Source organism: Penaeus monodon, chromosome 17 (genome assembly GCF_015228065.2).
Source record: "Penaeus monodon isolate SGIC_2016 chromosome 17, NSTDA_Pmon_1, whole genome shotgun sequence".
Classification (NCBI taxonomy): Eukaryota; Metazoa; Arthropoda; class Malacostraca; order Decapoda; family Penaeidae; genus Penaeus; species Penaeus monodon.
Genome location: NC_051402.1, coordinates 1,783,127 through 1,789,998, shown reverse-complemented (window position 1 = coordinate 1,789,998; position 6,872 = coordinate 1,783,127). Strand labels below are relative to the sequence as shown.

The following is a 6,872-nucleotide window of genomic DNA, read 5'->3' as shown; positions in this document are numbered from 1 at the left end:
TTATTTACATATTAACAATCTAATATTGTATTATGAAAAATTTCATCATATTTTTTTAAATTATATATTTTTAATTTTATATATATATTAAAAAATATATATATATAATATAATAATATATTTTATATGTATATATTATAAATATATATATATAATATTTATATATGTATATATACATTTTTTATATAAAATAATTATATATATACATATATATATAATATATATATATATAATTATATACATACACACTTTTTTCACGCTCATGCATTCCACAGAAGGCCTCCTCCAACCTTGCAAGGATCGCTTTTACGTAACGCTAAACAAAGCGACTGACTCGGCTGCCCTGAACGCCAGCCTCTGCTCGCTTTACAGTTCTCCTGACGCGGGACATTCCTGCTGCAGACGAGGCGGCTGCATTCGACATGGCAGCGCCTAACAAACATCAATTGGTTTTTGAAAGGAAGAGCAATCGAATGACTCACGTTGCAAGCTGCCCTTTTGCATGAACGCTGCCTCTTGCACCGGAGACACGAAATGCCACGCCCTCTGTTGGTGTCTACCGGTGGGTATGATCCGAACGGTATTTCACATTTAAAAAGTATAATAGTTGGTCACTCTGTCTGTCGGTGTATCTCACTACATACATACATATACATACAAAAACATATATTTTAAAATATATATATATAATAATTATATATTATAAAATTTTATATTATTTTTATATATATATATTTATATTTAATTATATTTATATTTATTTTTAATTTTATTTATTTATATTTATATTTTATTTATTATTTTTTTATATTTTTAATTTATATTTATAATTATAATGTTTTATATATTATATATAATAATATATATATATAATATTATATATATTAAAATATAATTATATTGTCTATACCTACAAAAAATAATATTCATATTAAATATCTTTTTTATATATATAAAAAAATATTATATTTATATATTTTATATAATAAAAATAAAAAAAAATATTTTTTTTTAAATACATATATATTTTAAAAAAATATTATATTATTAAATAAAATATTATTATATATTATTAATATATTACATAATATACAATATACACATTTTCATATATACGTATTAAATATTATACATATACATTTCATTTATATATATACATATACATATAATACTATATACAATTTTTAAAATATACATATAAAATAAATTACTTTATATATATTTACATATAATAAGATATAAAATATATATAATATATACACAAAACACACCAACACGTTGGGGCGCGCCCTTTATAATATTATAAAATATTTTATATATAATATAAAAAAATAAAAATTATATATATATATATATATATGTATATGTATACATATACTTATATATATATATATATACATAAGAAATTCACGCACTGATATAAATAAATACCAATCTGACCAGGATTCGACCTCAACCGCTCCAGGTATATGACCCAGAATGACAAACAACTCTTACAAACAACTCTTACCAAACAACTCTTTCAAGAGTAATAATAACAAGACTTTACACACATTACCCGCGGAAGAACACACACACACACACACACACACACACACACACACACACACACACACACACACACACACACACACACACACACACGGCTTTGTGGGCTGGGACGAGGGTTGACCGCGACTCCTGCATGGTAAGCGTTTCGCGCATAGAGACAATGCCGTGAGCACAGCCCTGTTTCTCTGTTTAATCGGTAACCATTAAGAGCAGACCAGGAAAATAAAGTTAGCGGAAGCAGCAGTTAGAACTGAGGCTCTTAAAGCCATGCGTGATGAAAAAGTAAATTTGAAGGAATTGGTGGATAATTTGCGCAGGAACACAAATAGAGAATACAGAAAAGTCTGACATGAAAATCAAGAAACTCAAGGAAATGGTGAAAAAAGTAGAAACCAAGCTTGGCAACGGTAGTCAAATAGAATCTACAAGAAAAAGTTGATGAAGTAATCAAAGTACAGGAGAGTGTTAAGCAGATTGAAAGCAATTTGTCACGTAGTCAGTCTCAGAAAATGGAAGAGCCAAAAACATGACAGCTACATATATCGACGTACCGAAGGTAAAGAAAACCGTAAATGAAATGGGAAAAAAGTTAGAAAAAGACATGAAGATGACGAAGGAAGAAATAAAGATAGCTTGCAGAGACAGTAAAGAAAAGTTAATGAAGGCACATCAATATGCAATACGCAAGGAATGCTGCTAATTTGGCTGATGTAAACAAGGACCTAGTCATATTAGGACACGAAGAAAAAGTTGCAGAAGATGGAATTGCACGATACGACGAAGACAAGAAATTGATTATCAATATTCTCAAGGTCATAAATCCCAAATTCTCGAAGAAGAATATCCCATGGGATTATTCAAAAAGGAAGAGAAACGCCCTTTAAAAGTGACATTCATGAATAAGCAAATGGTAACTCTGCAATAAGGAAAGCTAAAGTCCTGGCCACCCACGAAGAATATAAGAAAATCTGGACAAGAGAAATTATGACCAATGATGACAAAGAAATGCTGCTGATGAGAAATGGAAGAGGCAAAATAAAAATAAACAAAGGACTGAAGATGAAAAAAACATTGTTCATTTAGAGGATGAGAGGCCTCTAAACAATACAAGTTTACTATCGGAACCGAAATGTAGAGAATTATGCAGTGACGCAAACGGGGTAAGCAAGGTCTTTGCAACCAAAAGGAACACCGAAAAAAATATATAGAAATAGGTTATACAAATATAAATGGTTTGTGTTCCAAGTTACTAGAACTAGTTACAGTAGCTGAAATAAATAAACCATGTGTAATATGCATCACTGAATCCAAACTGGATCCCACTATAGACGATGTAACAATAGGACTCAGATACGAAATTTGGGAAAAGGATAGGGCAAATAGAAATGAAAGGGGTGGGGGAAGGTAGCAATAACAAGAAAAGGAATTATTATGGACTTAGAGATTAAGTAAGACCCCATAGTGAAACGAAAGATAATTAAAGTAGAAACCAACGGGGTAAACAATAATAACCACAACGTACATGCCACCTCATACATCGGTGTAGTCACAAGAAAATTAGAAAATTAATTCAAGAAACGTTAAAGAGCCTGGGAGAAGTGCTACAACTTTCGAAAATCAATGCAAAATAAATTCTTGTAACGGAATTCCAATAGCAAAACTGACTAGGAAAGTTCCGGTCCCAAAGCTCATCCAGATTCGTGGAATGCAAAATTACTAGAAGCCATAAATGAGTATTGCCTTTTCCAAAATATAATAGATCATACCAGGGTAAGAGGGTTAGACATGCCGTTTATGCTTGACCTAATATTCACAAAGCTTAAAGATTATATTTTGGATATAGAGTGCTGTCTCCCTCTAGAAAAAGTGACCATCTAGTAATTAATCTAAAATACTGTCTGCTACAGGAAAAACTCATCGTAAGGATAGAAAAGGAAAGTAAAATTATAAGACGGGTAATTATAAAAGCCTTAAAGATTTCTTTGATGGCATAAACTGGGAAACACTCCTGGACGATAACTTTGATGTACAATATTTAAAATTTTGGTTAATCTTTAAAATAGGAGTACAAAAAATATATTTAGATAAAGAACTAAAGCAAGAAATGACCAAATGTGGTTCAATGATAAATGCAAGAAATGAGAAACAACAAACATCTTTGGATTATCAAGATCTCAGGCAGCGTATGAAAGGTATAGAGTAGGAAGAAATGAATGTACCTAAACCATGAAGGAGGCGAAATTAGAATTTGAAAATTATATAACTAATAAGTGTACAAATCAACCACAAGCTCCTCTTTAACGACATAAATAGTGACAAATAGTAGAAATCAACTTAGCACCATCAAAGACAATAACATTGTTTTTACTAAGGAATATCGAAAATATCCCACTCAAAATTAATGAAATAGAAGACCTACAAAAAGGGTTCGATAAGATTAAAGCAGAGGGACTTTATGAGATTTCTAACTGGGTTCTGAGGGAATGTGACAAAGAATTATGTACTCTTATATTGTTAATATTTCAAAATTCAGTGAAACAATAAAAATCTCTGAAAGCTTGGAGACTCGCCAACGTTACACTTTTATATATCCAGCGGCGACAAACAAAAACCTCTAAATTATAGACCTATTTCGTTAACCAGTTTAGTGTGTAATCTGTTAGAAAGGATAATAAGGAAACAATGGGTTAAAGTACTTAAAAAAAAACACGAAATTATATCAAATAAGCAATTTGGCTCTAGAGAAGGAGAGTCATATGTAGCAAACATTCTGTTTTCATGACAGTTTCTGAAATATTACAAGAAAGGAGTGGCTGGGTGAATTGTGTGTACTTTAAAAGGGTATTTGATAAGGTGTTTCACAGAATACCCTTATTAAAATTAGAACACCTAGGTGGAGTGAAAGACAACTTCCCCGAATGGAATGAGACAGATGAGCACCGTAATTAGAGGGAAGCACTCTTCATGGCGTCGACTAATTAGTGGAGTACCTCAAGGATCGGTCTTGGCGCCGGTTATGTTTACTATTTTCATCAATGGTTTAGGGTCACAAGCCCAGGTAGTTATCTGAATATGTTTGCAGACGACACAAAAAAATAATAATAATAATAAAATAATAATAATAATAATAATAAATCAAAAAATAAAAACAATAAAAAGTGGCCGACGTCTCATGCCAATGCCTCGGAAGTGACATCGCGAAATAAATCATGTGGAGTTTTCTTGGAAAACGGAATTCAGCACCAGTAGTACGGTGCAGTAGGTATGGAGTCCACACTTAAAAAAGAACATAGATAAATTGGAAAGAGTTCAATGAACAGCCACAAGATGGGCACCTAATCTAAGAGATATGAGCTACAAAGATAGGCTACAGAAAATAGGACTTTCTACCTTGGAAGAAAGAATGAAAAGGGGTGACATGATTATGCTGTTTAACTATGTTACAGAAAAAGTTAGACATATGACTTTATAATTTTGAACACAGGAATGACGGGAGGACATAGTTAAAAAATTAAAGTAAAATATGGCGAGAAAGATATCAAAAAGTACAGTTTCCCAAGCATAACAGTTGAAACAATCTTCCAAATAACGTTGTGTGCCAAAATGTGCATCAATTTAAAAAGATACGATAATTCAAATTTAGCAGACGAGACCATCTTGAGTTAAGCTCTTCTCCTTTATTAAAACAACTAGGTAAGAAACACACACACACACACATGTATGTATGTGTACAAGTATATGTTTTGCATTTGCTCTTATGACTGTACATATACAAACTATGTAAATGTAAATCTTGTTAGACACTTACACATTTAAATGATATATCAAAATAGTCACAACGTTTATTAGGGTAACTCATTCCGACGAGATACTCTTACATAACATCACTGAATACTAGTGTTCTCTCCAGTTTCCAGTCACTCCATACCCATAAATATCATACTTTTTTAAGAAGTTGCGCCACAAAGACTTTTGACAAAAAAAAAAAGTGAATGAACCAGTTGCAACTCCTTTACGACTGCACCTAGAATTCACAACAGTAAAAAGAGTTACATAGGCTGTTACTGTGGGAGTAACCGCTCCTTGAGTTCTGACGACACAGTTTCATCACAGACACAACACCGCTCACAGACGACGCAACGCTCACAGCACCCCCACGACCTATACTACAGACGCGTCGCTTGCTGGCCGTGCTACCGTTAGCCTGACCGAAAGAGAAAGTGACATGACATGCAAGGACGTTTGCGATAGTATAACTTGTTTGCCCTTCTCCAAGCTGTGTCCTCTTTCCTTTTTTGTGCGCGTGGTCGTGCATCATCGAGGAAAGAGGTGTAATTCCGTTGTTGTTTTTCCGGGAAAGGTTTCGAAAAGCAGTGATCCGCTTTCCGGTGGTTTCGATCGTCGCACAGTAAGGCTGACAGCATTGGGAATTATTTTTACAACACTATTTTTTTTTTTTTTCATTGAGTTCATCGTGGAATATATTTTACCATTAATATAAAACTTGAATTTGACTAGTTTCTAAATATTATTCTGTCCATCGGTTCGTGATGTCAACAAGAACTACCTAGCCACTGTCACCGCCCGTAGCGATGTCTAAACGTCTTTCACAAAATTACCGCAGCAAAAGCAATTTTAGTTACTCGTGATAATGAGCGTGTGAATTTCACTTAGTAATAACAAAAAATCTGTGTTAAACAAACTGTTCATAGAAGTGATGGTATTTCAGCTACTTACGAGTTAGGCGTCTTTACGAAGAGAACGAAGATGCGGTTCAAATTGGCGTTTTTATAACGGCTATCAAAAACACAAGTTATCCATTAGGAATAGCCTGATGAGAAGTCACTACCATACACTCGCCACGGGAGAACTGAGTGATCTGGGCCCCGGGACAGAAAAGGTCATTGCCCGCCATCCATCTACCTATACACTAGGCCCCCCGAGTGCTCAACAGACTGCCAGACTTCGTTTCCTTATTTTCATATATTTTCATTGTTTTCTTATCTCGGTTAAGGTTATAACTATCTATATGTGGAGAATACTTTGCCAGGTCAGTTGGTATTTTCCTGCCAACTATTTTCAGTTACTGAAAAAAAGGAGAAAAATAAGAATTCCGAGTTGACTTACGTATCTTACCATAATAATATAAAATCGTACATAAATACAGAATAGGTGTCGAACAATCGTGTCTTTGGCTTTCGTAGTTTAGCAAGCCTCCGCCAAACGATCTCGCTTCAAATAGAGTTTCAACTTTTTATGGCAATCACACATACATACATATATACACACCCATATGCATACCCATATGCATATATATATAT

The 6,872-nt window shown here is 33.2% G+C and overlaps 1 protein-coding gene across 1 annotated transcript in view; it reads right to left on the bottom strand.

Annotated features, from left to right (window-relative positions):
* Window positions 1-5,726, bottom strand: part of LOC119583448 — a 39,469-nt gene extending 33,743 nt beyond the window's left edge. The window contains 1 exon segment of the mRNA XM_037931933.1: window positions 5,360-5,726. The gene's annotated coding sequence lies outside the window, so the exon portion shown is untranslated.
* Between the last annotated feature and the right edge of the window lie 1,146 nt (window positions 5,727-6,872).